Genomic DNA, 16,634 nt, shown 5'->3' on the forward strand with positions numbered 1-16,634 from the left:
GGTAAATGTGTGCTGGACAAAAGTATAATTTTATAACCTTCACAGCCTCCCTTTTCCTCTAAATTGGTTTGGTTTATCTTCTTCTATCCTTGTGTCTTCCAAGGAGTGTCTCTCACCACTGGGATTAAGGCACCTCTCCAGACAGGTCAAGATACTCGTTTGAAGCAGCACGCCTGTCACCAGGACTACTTGAAGACAATTGCTTTCGCGTTCCTGCATTAAGTTAGCCATGAGTTATTATGCACTACTTCAGTGGCAAGAGGGGGAGCAACCGCTAAAGTGTTGCTCCCTCACTAGAGCCCCCGGATTATCAGAAGAATGAGGGAAAGCTGAAAGGTGAAGACTTTATTGCATTTTTTGCCATGTGTTAGTCTTTGTAATTTAGCCTTTAACAGGTTTGTGTCATAATTTAATGACTATGCCTTTCAGCGGGTATCAGTCAAACCACTTGCCTTTAGGTGATTCATTGCAAACTGACTCAGTGATCATTTAATTTCATGAATTCCTGCAAATGGTTGTACGGATTGGATGTTAGGAGAATGCCTCAGGCTGGCAAGCTCTATATCGCCTCTAAAAGGAGGCTATACTAGGTTTTATTTCATTCACATTAACTGTTTTCTCTCCTAAGACAAATTAAATACTCAGGGCCTTCCTCTGAGATGCTGCTGTCTTCATCAACAGAATATTTGTTATGTGTATCTAGAGAACATATAAGGAATGTAAATGGGGAAATGCTTAGGTGTGGTTGCATCTTTGTTTTGCTGACAAAAAGGATTACAAACGTTTCTTTTGATGCTTTTTATTCCAGCCTCCTTACACACAAAGAACAACCAACACGTCCCAATTATGTTCAAATCTGTCCTTGCTGATGGCGGCAAGCAACGCTTGATTACAGTTTGAGGTGTTTGATTTTTTTTAAATCTCAAATTTTATGGAATCATTAAATGATAGTATGTTTGTAAGACCATGCACCATTATAAACTTTAGCTGTGTCCAGAAACGCAAAAGACCAGTTCTGGGAATCACTGACTAGAGCTATTTGGACCACGTTCCTGCTTTCTGTTTTTGCATACGCGATCACTATGACAGAAAGGGGAGATAAAACCAATTTACATACCCCCTCCCAGTGGTATCTATTAAAAGTGGGAGGCAGAAAAGACAGAAAGAAGAGAGGAAAGAGGGTAGGAGGTGTAGGAAAGAACATACTGAGTGTTTACGAGGGAGCAAAGACTGCATCTGATGCCACTAGATGCAGGCTGTTGTATTTCTCTCTCAGGCATTAGAGCCAACAGCACCACTCTATCTCTCATGCACACATGCAACATCTCCAAGGTTGTATAAATCACAGTACTCTGCTACTGAACCAGCATTTTCTGCCCACCATGAACAATTACCCTCAACAACCCCCCCATCTCTTGCTCCGATAACAAAGCATCGTATCTTAATAAGCATCCACCATGGGGAGTTAATGGTCTCGCTTCCCCTTTTAATTTTATACATACCTAACTATGAGATATTAATAATGAATCCAGCGTAAACAACAGTTTAAGATGCCGACCACGCCATTGTGAACTAATTGGCTCATTAAATGTAACATTAGGTAGAAGAGGGACCCTTGATTGGGAGCTCTAGGCCCAAGTCAATGCTAACACTCAGAGATCATTGATCTTTAGCCAGCCTGCATTGCTCTGATTAAAGAGCAATAAAGATGGGGCTGCTTCCCCTCGGCTCCATAACACTGACACAATTCCCTGAAAGTGCCTGAAACACTGCCAAAATGTGGGCAGATATTTTGTGTTTCATGACCCTCCCGACCAGTGTGCTTGGCTGAAACTGGCCTCAGAGGACGATACAGACGCAGCTGTGGCCACACTGCCCAGAGTGGCAGAGGTGCTAAGTGGTCTGAGGACAGGATCGATTAGAAAGAGACTGGAATACGTCCATCAGATCCAGCACATCCGGCATTTCATCTCACTGCCTATGGGCCGTGATGTACTGTATGTACACCATTCTCTGTATGAGTGTTTCAGCCAGGCTTATCCCTTACATTGTAGTTGCTGCTCTAAAGGACTTTTGGGTGATGCCATTTTACCTGAAAGCATTTAAGAAGCCCTGGTTATACAGAAGAGCAGATTCCAGAATGTTGCCATACCTTGCCTGCTGTCAGTTTGCTATACATTGGTGAGCATGTGTAAAGCGTTATCATCTTCGGTATGATTGGTGACCCAGTCAAAGGCGGTCTTGTCAGCATCCTTGAGACGTTTTGCTGAAAAACTTAGCTCAGTTGGGATCTAGATGGACCACATAAAGTTACAAATCGGGGTCATATTGGGATGCATTATAGCCAATATGCTGACTCAAAAACTGCAGCGTTTCAAACCTGCACTATAATTACTATCAGCACAAAAACTGTGCAGTATATGAACTGAGGTTCTGCTTGAAACCCTTACATCATCAAGCTTTGGAACAGTTTGTGGAAGGTCTTTTTCTGGTCCAGAATAATTTAGTCGCAGTGCACAAAGCAAGGTCCATAAAGACATTGTTTATATGAATTTTGCACGGGGAAATCTTCAAGACCTGACCTGGTAGCAACTGTAAAAGCGATGTCTTGTGTCTCAGGGTTGTTGCTTTGTTAGCATGACACCAACATTTCCAGAAGTGGCTGGTGATGATAAACGTGAAACTGAGGCTAAAGGCATCGGGACTGGGTCAGCTAGAACTTTGACTGCCTGTTCTGGCTGGGGATTTTACAGCACCACTCCGTCCTGGGCATTGAACTCAGCTCTAATAAACATCCAATATGTTATCACAGACTCTCACACGAGACGAGATGATACTCTGTAAAAGCACAACAAGCCTGCAATAACCTTTTTACACAATCTGTGACCCTTTAAAGGCCAAACTATAGACTTGACCAGTCATTGAGGGACTTCAGCTAGGTTATTGTAAAGAGAGAAAAAACATGCATGAGAGTATATATTTTTCCCAGAAAGGTTGCCCTACTTCTACATTGTATATTCACTAATGTGAAGTGCACAATAGCCTTTTGTGTGAAAATAAAGGTGTCAGCGGTGAAAAGACTGTTCTCACTGATATGAAAAGCAGTTTGTCTCTGTCAACACAAGGTCAATATGCTGTTATGTTAAACAAGATTCATACAGGCCTTCATCTTTCCGCTGCTTGTAAAAAATTATCTTTGCACTGTACGAGCTGAGAGGTGGCTAAATCTGATTAAGAGAAAAATATGGGTAGTTTTATTTTTTGTATCAGAACTGTTCGGGATGTGTTTTACATTTGGTAGGCTGCAACTTTGCATTCATCACCTTGATATTTCATTCAATGTCCACGCCGTAACACAATTTTCCCTCAGGGAAGCACTTTTTTATATTATTCCAGATACTGATTCTGATCAATTGTTTAATATCACCCCTCTTGAAAATAAACGTGTTTCTCTCTACATGGCTAATCCCTTTGACTTGCAGCTGCCACGTCCGTTTTCACACCCAACAACCACTACAATGAGTGGAGAATGTGGAGCAGCACCATAGCAAGAAATCAAACCGTGATAACGACTGCCTCAAGCCTAGTTTAAGGCTTGAGCTGATATCTTCTGTGCACAGCCCTCTTCCTCCTTCCCATCTCTCTCCTGCACCCTCATCAGCCTCTCTCCCTGCTCCCAGCCTGCCTGTGCCGCACCCTTCTTGTGCCCTCTGCTGCCCCACCTTCCTGATCTCATCTAGAGACCAAGCAGGTGCTTTGGCGAGATAGAGGGTGGCTGAGAGAGGCATCTCCTCCCGGGCTAATGATGCCTGCGCTTTTCTTAGCGTTTTATGCTGGAACAATCTTAAAGCGGTAGCAGGGCTGAAGCCAAATGTGAGCAGTAAAAATCACAGAAGTTGAGGCAGGCTAAAGATTGTCCCCTGTTGAAGAGGAAAATGTTATTCTGACTGCGTGCTGTCACATGACGTACATACACTTCTGTAGGTACAGTATGTATCTATCAATGCGTGCATAGTCCCAGGGAAACTGCAGCCTATCCCAGCTGTAGGTATACCCTGCATTAATCACCTGTCGATCACAGGACTGACATAAAAACCTACTATATGAGCACCCATATAATGCTGACCAATTTAAATAAATTAACCACTCTCCGCTCATTCCCAAAGCAATACAGCAGGGGTCCTCAAGAAATTATTTGGCCGGGCTATTTATAAATATATATATATATATAAATATATATATATATATATATATATATATATATATATATATATATATATATATATATATATATATATATATATATATATAATATATATATATATATATATATATATATATATATATATATATATATATATATATATATATACGCCTAATACATATATATATATATATATATATATATATATATATATATATATATATATATATATATATATATATATATATATATATATATATATATATATATATATATATACATATATATATATATATATATATATATATATATATATATATATATATATATATATATATATATATATATATATATATGTATATGTATTAGGCGTGTGGGAAAAAATCAATTCGAATTTGAATCGCGATTCTCACGTTGTGCGATTCAGAATCGATTCTCATTTTTAAAAAATCGATTTTATATATTTTTGTATTATTATTAAATTTTTTTTTTTTTTTTTTTTTTAATTAATCAATCCAACAAAACAATACACAGCAATACCATAACAATGCCATCCAATTCCAAAACCAAACCTGGCCCAGCAACGCTCAGAACTGCAATAAACAGAGCAATTGAGAGGAGACACAAACAGGACACAGAACAAACCAAAAGTAGAGAAACAAAAATGAATATTATCAACAACAGTATCAATATTAGTTACAATTTCAACATAGCAGTGATTAAAAATCCCTCATTGACATTATCATTAGACATTTATAAAAATTAAAAAAAAGAACAATAGTGTCACAGTGGCTTACACTTGCATCGCATCTCATAAGCTTGACAACACACTGTGTCCAATATTTTCACACAGATAAAATAAGTCATATTTTTGGTTCATTTAATAGTTAAAACAAATTGACATTATTGCAATCAGTTGATAAAACATTGTCCTTTACAATTATAAAAGCTTTTTACAAAAATCTACTACTCTGCTTGCATGTCAGCAGACTGGGGTAGATCCTGCTGAAATCCTATGTATTGAATGAATAGAGAATCCTTATGAATTGGGAAAAAAACGTTTTTGAATCGAGAATCGTGTTGATTTGAAGAAAAAAAAAAGATTTTGAATCGAATCGTGACCCCAATAATCAATATTGAATCGAATCGTGGGACACCCAAAGATTCACAGCCCTAATATGTATATATTAAAAAAAAAAGATATATACTGTATATTTATACATATATATATTACATATATATGGATGGTTTTAATAAATATATATGAGTATATATATATTTATATATACAGTTGTGGTCAAAAGTTGACATACACTTGGGAAGGACATAATGTCATGGCTGTCTTAAGTTTCCAATGATTTCTACAACTCTTATTGTTTTGTGATAGAGTGATTGAGCACATACTTGTTGGTCACAAAAAACATTCATGAAGTTTGGTTCTTTTATGAATTTATTATGGGTCTACTGAAAATGTGACCAAATCTGCTGGGTCAAAAGTATACATACAGCAATGTTAATATTTGTCCCTTGGCAAGTTTCACTGCAATAAGGCGCTTTTGGTAGCCATCCACAAGCTTCTGGCAAGCTTCTGGTTGAATTTTTTGACCTCTCCTCATGACAAAATTGGCGCAGTTCAGCTAAATGTGTTGGTTTTCTGACATGGACTTGTTTCTTCAGTATTGTCCATGCCAAACAGCTACATTTTTGTTTCATCTGACCACAGTACTTTCCTCCAGAAGGTCTTATCTTTGTCCATGTGATGTCAGATGAAACAAAATTGAGCTGTTTGGCCACAATACCCAGCAATATGTTTGGAGGAGAAAAGGTGAGGCCTTTAATCCCAGAAACACCACGTCTACCGTCAAGCATGCTGGTGGTAGTATTATGCTCTGGGCCTGTTTTGCTGCCAATGGAACTGGTGCTTTACAGAGAGTAAATGGGACAATTAAAAAGGAGTATTACCTCCAAATTATTCAGGACAACCTAAAATCATCAGCTCAGAGGTTGGGTCTTGGGCGCAGTTGGGTGTTCCAACAGGACAATGACCCCAAACACACATCAAAAGTGTTACGGGATTGGCTAATTCAGGCTAGAATTAAGGTTTTAGAATGGCCTTCCCAAAGTCCTGACTTAAACTTGTGGACAATGCTGAAGAAACAAGTCCATGTCAGAAAACAAATTTAGCTGAACTGCACCAATTTTGTCATGAGGAGTGGTCAAAAATGCAACCAGAAGTCTCCAGAAGCTTGTGGATGGCTACCAAAAGTGCCTTATTGCAGTGAAACTTGCCAAGGGACATGTAACCAAATATTAACATTGCTGTATGTATACTTTTGACCCAGCAGATTTGGTCACATTTTCAGTAGACCCATAATAAATTCATAAAAGAACCAAACTTCATGAATGTTTTTTGTGACCAACAAGTATGTGCTCCAATCACTATATCACAAAATAATAAGAGTTGTAGGAATTATTGGAAACTCAAGACAGCCATGAAATTATGTTCTTTACATTTACATATATGTAAAGTATGTAAGTATGTATGTAAAATATATGTATAAGCATACTGTATACACACACACACACACACACACACACACACACTCACAGACCGTTTATTTATTTCAATGTGGATATATATCTTTTAAAACTTGGGCACTTCCCGCGGGCCGTAGTTTGAGGTTTCCTGCCATACAGTATAGGACAGCTCAGTACCACATTGTTTCCAACACTACCACACCCCCACTTATGATTCATCACTGCACGCTACATACTGTACTTTTTCGTCTTTCATCTCTCCCATGCTGTCTCCCTCCGACACTAATGGACGTACGACGTACGGCACCCTAATGTGGAATAGTAGCATTTTCCATTGACCTCTGCCACAACAGACTGTGATTTTCAGCCAAGGTCAGCAGACATCAGGGAGAGGGAAATATGGTTATAAAGTTCAAACAGCATGCATGTTAACATGCCTGGATGTGCTGTACATGCACGTACACACACATACATATACACAAACAAGGATAGAGAACATAATGCACTGTGCTTTGGATCACAGGGGCCACTAGTCACTGAAAGTTACTGTCAAAAATGCAATGTGTGACGCACACTAAAACACTCAAATGTAATTTGGAACTGAGGGTGATATTCAGATAGGTTCCTGAGTCCTGTCGTTCTATATGTAAATATGCAGGACACTGAATGTAGAATATTAATTAGTGAAATGGGAATGGCCGCTGTATGCAACACTTTTACAATATGGAGTTGTACTAACTTTCCATATTGTGTGAGCAAGAAAAGAACGGCAATGGCAAGATTAACAGATCAGTTCCCAATATCCCCCACTAATCAGATCATTGTACATCTAATGTGAGGCATGAATTCCATTAAGCTTTATTAGCAGTCATTTTTACTTTCCTCCATCCCATGCAATTACGACTTTCTGCTCTTTATAATGTCCAACAGTGTATTATCCATCCATCCATCCATCCATCCATCCATCCGTCCATCCATCTCTCGTGTCTTCAGTTAAAGATCACTCTGACATACAGACTAGAGCAGGGTTTCTCAACCATAGGGCCAGGGCTATTTTTGGCCTCCTTGAGGACCGCCAAAAAATATCTGTTTCTCAACTGGGGTCCATATGGGCCGCAGAGGTACAGAGTTGTAATACACTTTTCAACCACGTGTGGCAGTAATGACAACCTCAAACAAACAGAAGAAGTCTGGAGTCAGTTAGTTTAACTCTAATGTTATTGACAGTTTAGTTAAGAATCACATTCATTATTAATTTAGTTTATTTTAGCACAACATAATTGTATGTATATTTATTTTTTGTCAGTTGTTTATGAGTCCCTTCTTATGTATTATATTTAGTTAGTACACACTTATCAGCCTGACCTAAGCCTAAATTGTATGTGTTAAATAAATATAATCTCTATGATTAACACAGTTTCATATAATTTGACACGGTTGTAAACTGTAAGAGGTTAGATATACTGTAGTTATTGGATACCATTAAAATCAAGCGTAAGATTACTCATTCGGTGTTCATGTGTGAGTGAGCCCCGGGTCCCTCTGCAGTTGAAAAATTGGGCCCAAGGTCAAAAAGGTTAAGAACCCTTGGACTAGCGCACTGGCACTACCAGTGATGTTGCGAGGTACATGTCAAGCGTCTCTAACATATTCAAATCTAAAAAGATGCAGTAAACAAACTACTTATGCGTCCCAGGTACGCACCTCATTTTTACCATGAGAAACTGTTATCAGCAGATCCGTACAAGCAGTATATCAACCCTCTACACATGTTTTGCTGCTCTCACAACATACTATTTTCGCTGCTACCAAATCAACTACCTGCGATCAGTTGGCGACTTGTCCAGCCAGGGTGTACCACGCCTTCCGCCCGAATGCAGCTAAAATAGGCTCCAGCACCCCTCGCGACCCCAAAAGGGACAAGGGGTAGAAAATGGATGGATGGATGGATGGAAATCAACTACAGGCACCAATCACTGCAGATTTAATGTTAACAATTAAATATACAAACTTGATAGTAAATAAACTCAGATTTCCACTGCTCAATTTTGTGTTTATTCATGTCGATGGTGCTTTAATGTTTAGGAGACGTGCTGTAAATAATAATCCATTGGCGTCTGAGCAAACTTCTGTCTCCTCTACAGCGCCTGATGCCAAATAAGTGCATTTATCTTCTCCATTCACCTGCCCCAAAAAGTTAAAAAATTTTCAAGCAGTGGCTCATCACCACATACAAATGTTTGCACTTTTCAGATAACAATTTCATACATTGCAACGTTTGTACTAAACAGGCACATCGATTGCGGTTAAGAATGTTTTGTTTGTGTTAAAGTCAGCATTTCTATTGATATTTTTTGGTGCAACTTGTTTTCATTTGAATTTTTTTCTAATTTATTTAGATGTTATTTATGTTGTTACAAAATGCTATTACATTAGAATTGTGTATGTCATGCACCTGGGATTGGCTCCAGCCACCCCTGTGACGCTCAGAGGGACAAGCAGTAGAAAATGGATGGATGGATGGGTGCCCTCAGTTGTTTTTTCAGATTTGGAGTTTTGTTTGATTATAACAATTTCATACCATATCACCACCAAAGGAATTTGATATTACATTTTTAGAAAAATAACAATATAAGAAGTAGAAATCAATGCATATGTTTAAGGGGCGGTTTCCAAGTTGCACACTGTTACATTTTTCAAATAAAAAAAAAATACCGGCCAGCTTATGTTACCGTTAGTGGTTTAACAGAACTTAAAAGTTTTTAAAGTACCTATATTTTTCATAATTACTAGTTATATTGAATACAAATTGCTCGTCGGTTGGAGGAATTTGTTTGACGTTCCTGCTTGTCACTAACTGCTGTTTGTACACAAGTTCACTCAAAATTGGATATAACCAGTGGTGGGCTGTCAGGGCCAGCTAACCCTTCTCTGGTGGCCTAACATGAATCATGATCATAAATTAATAAAAGCTAATTTTATTTTTATTTACCTTCCCTAAATATACAAAAGTATTTAACAAATTATCTTCATGCCATATTAGGCTTCAGCGTTGCTGATTTTACGTTGGAGCTTTTAGCCAATCAGAATTCAGCTGGTTTGTTGCCAGCAGTGTATGAAATCCTTCTGAATCAACAACGCGGTGGTCTGTGCAATGTAGGCGAACGGCACACATACAGTTAATAGACAGTTGCAATAGCCAATCATATGGTAAATGGGTTATACTTTTATAGGACCTAGGTGCCAAATGCACAGTCTGCCACTGGATATAACGTGGTTCGATACAATGTGGTTCAATATAATGCAACGTTCCATATAACGCGATCGTGTCATGGACCCCGAATTTTGCGCCTGTTTTATTCCACCAGAGTCAATCACGTTGTTTTTCACTACATTAGCGTGTATTTACAAACTAACTCTCCTGACCGGTCCTTCCCCGTCATCTCCTGTGTTGGTTTTCTCTACGCAATTGCTACACTTAGACTTCTGTGTCTTGTTGTTGGTGGCCGCTAGGCTAAAGACCTGTATGTTTTTGTGCCTCGTACTGGAATTAAACAAGCATTCTTAGCACAAGCTGCTTCCTGCCTTCCTTTGCATCCTGGGAAATACGACCTTCGGAGACATGCAACCAGATCGTAACACGTACACATTAAATCTTTATTACAAAACCCAAAACCAGTGAAGTTGGCACGTTGTGTAAAGCGTAAATAAAACCAAAATACAATGATTTGCAAATTATTTTCAACCTATATTCAATTGAATAGACTGCAAAGACAAGATACTTAACTTTCGAACTGGAAAACTTTGTTAATTTTTGCAAATATTAGCTCATTTGGAATTTAATGCCTGCAACATGTTTCAAAAAAGCTGGCACAAGTGGCAAAAATGTTGAGGAATGCTCATCAAACACTTATTTGGAACATTCCACAGGTGAACAGGCTAATTGGGAACAGGTGGGTGCCATGATTGGGTATAAAAGCAGATTCCATGAAATGCTCAGTCATTCACAAACAAGAATGGGGCGAGGGTCACCACTTTGTGAACAAATGCGTGAGAAAAACAACACACAATTGTAGTGCGCTTGCACATGTTACGTACCGGCGTGGTTATGTCATTACATGCTTAATGCCCAAATTTGGCGGGATATAATTGTTTAAAACACTTTGGGGTAAAAAAGCGCCCTCAAGGCATCCGTGTAAAGCAGGGGTGTCCAAACTCTTTCCACTCAGGGCCGCACACGGAAAAATTAAAGCATGTGGGGGCCATTTTGATATTTTTCATTTTCAAACCACAACAAAATATATTTAGCTTTAGGGGTCATTAAAATGTTAAAAATAAGTCAAATTATTATTATTTTGTATTTATTTAACGCTTACAGTAAATCTCTACATCAACTTCAAGTTGATATAAAGTAATAAAAAAAAAGGTTTATGGCTTTTCCGTCAAAAACAACGTTGTTTTTTATATTAAAACTGAAATATGCAGTGTTTAATAATTAGAGCCCTAAAAGATCAATAATGCAGGACACCATTGATTTTAATTATTTAATATTTTTGAGTAATCACAGTGAAAAGATCAATAAAATACCACTAAATATATTTGGGATCCAAAAGGTGCCCCACTCATAAAGTGATACATTTGTATTAGGTTTTTCTTTTACTTTCAACACTTAAGTTACGAGATCAACTTCAGATATATCTGTCGATTTTACGTTTTAACTATTATTTTGTTTGTTTTCTGCTCTTTTGTTTTTATGTGGCAACTACACAATATATGCAATATTTACCACATAAAACATTTTAAAGTTAAATATTTGAAGTAATTGGAGCCTTGAAAATAATTCATTATAACATGGATTTTTAGTCATTATTATTATTTTTTTTTTAGCAATGGCAATAAAAGAAAAATAAAGAAAAACAAAAGAAAAAAAACAGTCTGCATGGCAGCTCGGGCTGGGTATCGGTAATTGATTTCTTTCAGGTATCGGCCGAAACAACCCAATACCAAGTAGTATCGAAACTGCGTCTGTCAAACGATACCTGTAATCGGTTCTTTTTGTACCCAGATCAAGTTTCTATGGTTTTGTTCGCAGCCAATCACTGCAAGCATTCTTCGATTCAATGCGCCATGTGATTGGTCCACCACCGCAACAACAATAGTTTGTATGGCGGTAAAGCGGGTTGAAGCAGTGCATGATTGGCTGGTCATCATTCCGAGATGCCGGCAGCTAAACGTTCAAAGGTAGTGTTGTACTACACTCCTGTGGCGCCGGGTACAAATAAATGCATACAATGCGGCAAGATTATTTCGGGGAAAACGGGGAATACTAGCAATATGATTAAACAACCTCATCAAGCACGGAGCAAAATTAAGGGTGGAGAACTGTACTGTGTTTAAACAGCCGGCTTCTACAACACCAGCATCGTCGTCGTCATATCAACAGGACACTGCTCAGACGTCGATAACTTCAGGTAATATATAAATTAGGGATGTCCGATAACATCGGACTGCCAATATTATTGGCCAAAAAGTGCTTTAAAATGTAATATCGTAAATTATCGGTATCGGTTTTGACATTATCGGTATCGGTTTCTAAAAGTAAAATGTATGACTTTTTAAAATGCCGCTGTGTACACGGACATAGGGAGAAGTGCAGAGCCTTCCTTGAAGGCACTGCCTTTGTGTGGCGGCCAAGTCACATAATATTTATGGCTTTTGACACACTCACAAGTGAATGCAAGGCATACTTGGTCAACAGCCATACAGGTCACACTGAGGGTAGCCGTATAAACAACTTTAACACTGTTACAAATATGTGCCACACTGAACCCACACCAAACAAGAATGACAAACCCATTTCGGGAGAACATCCGCACCGTAACACAACATAAACACAACAGCACAAATACCCAGAACCCCTTGCAGCACTAACTCTTCCGGGACGCTACAATATATACGCTACCCCCTAACCCCGCTCACCTCAACCTCCTAATGCTCTCTCAGGGAGAGCGTGTCCCAAATTCCAAGCTGCTGTTTTGAGGCATGTTAAAAAAAATAATGCACTTTGTGACTTCAATAATAAATATGGCAGTGCCATGTTGGCATTTTTTTCCATAACCATAAGTTGTTCTCTTATTTTGGAAAACCTTGTTACATTGTTTAATGCATCCAGCGGGGCATCACAACAAAATTAGGCATGATAATGTGTTAATTCCACAACTGTATATATCGGTATCGGTTGATATCGGTATCTGTAATTAAGAGTTGGACAATATCGGAATATCGGATATCGGCAAAAAAGCCATTATCGGACATCTCTAATATAAATGGTTACTATGTTAACAGTACTCATCTTTTGTGTGTTAAAACATGTATTGTCAAGTAAATCGTTTTGGGCATGTTGTAGGCATGTGAGCTAATGCTAGCTTAGCTTGCTCGCTATATACAAAGCCGAAATAATACTTTGTTGTACATGTTTGTGCAGTTATTTAGTAAATATTTGAGCACTTTCAAAATGTATTTTTGTAAAAATCTTGAATGGGGAGGAGTGGTGACAATCACGCAACCAATTGCATTCTTTTCACATGATTAATATCGAATGAAGTACTCAGTTTTAAGGGTACTGGTATCAAAAATTTTAAACGATACCCAACCCTAATGGCAGCTTTGTGTCAACATTGCAACTTTTTCTTGTTAGATTTCACCTCATTCCACTTTTTTAAATGTTCTTTTTTGTTTTTGCAATAGCATTTCCAGAATGTGTGGCGGCCGGTAAACAATTAGCTGCGGGCCGCACTTTGGACACCCCTGGTGTCTGGCCCCTTTTAGTTGGGATCCAGTGAATTTTACCAGGACCCTCTCAAAACACCATCTGTGGCTCCCAGGGACTCACTACATTGAAAATCTATCAACATCTCTGCACGACTGATTTTGAAGGTAAAATGACAATGTTGCATTACTACACAATATTACGACACCCGATTGTGTCTCGTGTAGCAGCAGGCCTCGAAATAAGCTGGACAGTTGCAGGATCTTGCACATTTACAGTAGTGTTTCCCACTCAAGCAAGGGGGGAGTGTGAGGACGACAGAAAAAAGCCAAACACTCCTGGGAAAAGCTTTTTACTCCCAGTTTGTGTTCATTTGTCCCCCGCTCTCCTCGGCTGCCTCTGGGAGCGACTCAGCACTTGTTTTATTGGCCGTTACTGTTTGTCAGGGAGCAAATCGGTTTTTACTCACAGGTGCGAGTGGAGGACAAGTGTGAGTGTTCCATTACTTTTTGCATCATCCTGGTCTATCTGGCTGGCACATCTCTATCAGTTTATCCGTTACTAGTTCTGCTATTAACATTAGTGTCTGCTTACATATGCGCTGCTGCAAAGAAGAGATGATGGAACTGATTCCTTCAGTGCTCTGTGTTTATTACCACATTTTGTGTAATTATATGATTACTGCTAATCACCCACCTGAGGTGTCAGTGCTGTGTGGCGACACTATTACAGAACAAACACAGCGACATCACCACATCTCACACTCATTAACACGCTCCTCCCCGCCTCATTCTCCTTTGCACTTTCTCTGTTTTGCTTTTTTCATGCTTATTATATCTAGTCTTTATTTACATTCTTTAAAATGCACAATTTTGCAGTGCAGTGGTTCTGAAACTTGTTTCCACCAAGGACTGCCTCAGAAAACCATTGGCCCCTCCAAGTACCACTATAATGACCAACATTAAAATAATGTAGCATAGTAGGCCTTAGTATTCATTAAAAACTAAGCAGAAGTTTTATACATCAAGTATATTGAATAATTTTGGCCACAGTTCGACACACTTGAACAGTGACATTGTGTTTGAATATAGGAAAATAAAACACTGTCAGGTACCGACAGGCCAAGCGGTGTGCGGCTTCAGCGGTTGCGGAGGCAAAAACTCGGACATGGGGGGAGTTCGGGGAAGCCATGGAAAACGACTTCCGGACGGCTTCGAAGCGATTCTGGACCACCATCCACCGCCTCAGGAAGGGGAAGCAGTGCACTATCAACACCGTGTATGGTGAGGATGGTGTTCTGCTGACCTCGACTGCGGATGTTGTGGATCGGTGGAGGGAATACTTCGAAGACCTCCTCAATCCCACCAACACGTCTTCCTATGAAGAAGCAGTGCCTGGGGAATCTGTGGTGGGCTCTCCTATTTCTGGGGCTGAGGTTGCCGAGGTAGTTAAAAAGCTCCTCGGTGGCAAGGCCCCGGGGGTGGATGAGATCCGCCCGGAGTTCCTTAAGGCTCTGGATGCTGTGGGGCTGTCTTGGTTGACAAGACTCTGCAGCATCGCGTGGACATCGGGGGCGGTACCTCTGGATTGGCAGACCGGGGTGGTGGTTCCTCTCTTTAAGAAGGGGAACCGGAGGGTGTGTTCTAACTATCGTGGGATCACACTCCTCAGCCTTCCCGGTAAGGTCTATTTGGGTGTACTGGAGAGGAGGCTACGCCGGATAGTTGAATCTCGGATTCAGGAGGAACAGTGTGGTTTTCGTCCTGGTCGTGGAACTGTGGACCAGCTCTATACTCTCGGCAGGGTCCTTGAGGGTGCATGGGAGTTTGCCCAACCAGTCTACATGTGTTTTGTGGACTTGGAGAAGGCATTCGACCGTGTCCCTCGGGAAGTCTTGTGGAGAGTGCTCAGAGAGTATGGGTTATCGGACTGCCTGATTGTGGCGGTCCGCTCCCTGTATGATCAGTGCCAGAGTTTGGTCCGCATTGCCGGCAGTAAGTCGGACACGTTTCCAGTGAGGATTGGACTCCGCCAAGGCTGCCCTTTGTCACCGATTCTGTTCATAACTTTTATGGACAGAATTTCTAGGCGCAGTCAAGGCGTTGAGGGGATCTGGTTTGGTGGCTGCAGGATTAGGTCTCTGCTTTTTGCAGATGATGTGGTCCTGATGGCTTCATCCGGCCAGGATCTTCAGCTCTCACTGGATCGGTTCGCAGCTGAGTGTGAAGCGACTGGGATGAGAATCAGCACCTCCAAATCCGAGTCCATGGTTCTCGCCCGGAAAAGGGTGGAGTGCCATCTCCGGGTTGCGGAGGAGACCCTGCCACAAGTGGAGGAGTTCAAGTACCTCGGAGTCTTGTTCACGAGTGAGGGAAGAGTGGATCGTGAGATCGACAGGCGGATCGGTGCGGCGTCTTCAGTAATGCGGACACTGTATCGATCCGTTGTGGTGAAGAAGGAGCTGAGCCGGAAGGCAAAGCTCTCAATTTACCGGTCGATCTACGTTCCCATCCTCACCTATGGTCATGAGCTTTGGGTTATGACCGAAAGGACAAGATCACGGGTACAAGCGGCCGAAATGAGTTTCCTCCGCCGGGTGGCGGGGCTCTCCCTTAGAGATAGGGTGAGAAGCTCTGCCATTTGGGGGGAGCTCAAAGTAAAGCCGCTGCTCCTCCACATCGAGAGGAGCCAGATGAGGTGGTTCGGGCATCTGGTCAGGATGCCACCCGAACGCCTCCCTAGGGAGGTGTTTAGGGGCAGACCCAGGACACGTTGGGAAGACTATGTCTCCCGGCTGGCCTGAGAACGCCTCGGGATCCCCCGGGAAGAGCTGGACGAAGTGGCTGGGGAGAGGGAAGTCTGGGCTTCCCTGCTTAGGCTGCTGGCCCCGCGACCCGACCTCGGATAAGCGGAAGAAGATGGATGGATGGAAAACACTGTAATTAAATAATCAATCAAAAAAAATTATTGCACATAAAAGTTAAGGTAACATTGGAGCCCGCGTACCACTAATAGTACACGTACCACAGTTTGAGAACCACTGTTACAGTGTGATGAAGAGCCCAATTACCTGTAATGGGTTAAGTAGTATTTTCAGAAACGTATCAATAAAAAACATGTATA

The sequence above is a fragment of the Entelurus aequoreus genome, linkage group LG07, assembly GCF_033978785.1.
Source record: "Entelurus aequoreus isolate RoL-2023_Sb linkage group LG07, RoL_Eaeq_v1.1, whole genome shotgun sequence".
NCBI classification, from domain to species: domain Eukaryota; kingdom Metazoa; phylum Chordata; class Actinopteri; order Syngnathiformes; family Syngnathidae; genus Entelurus; species Entelurus aequoreus.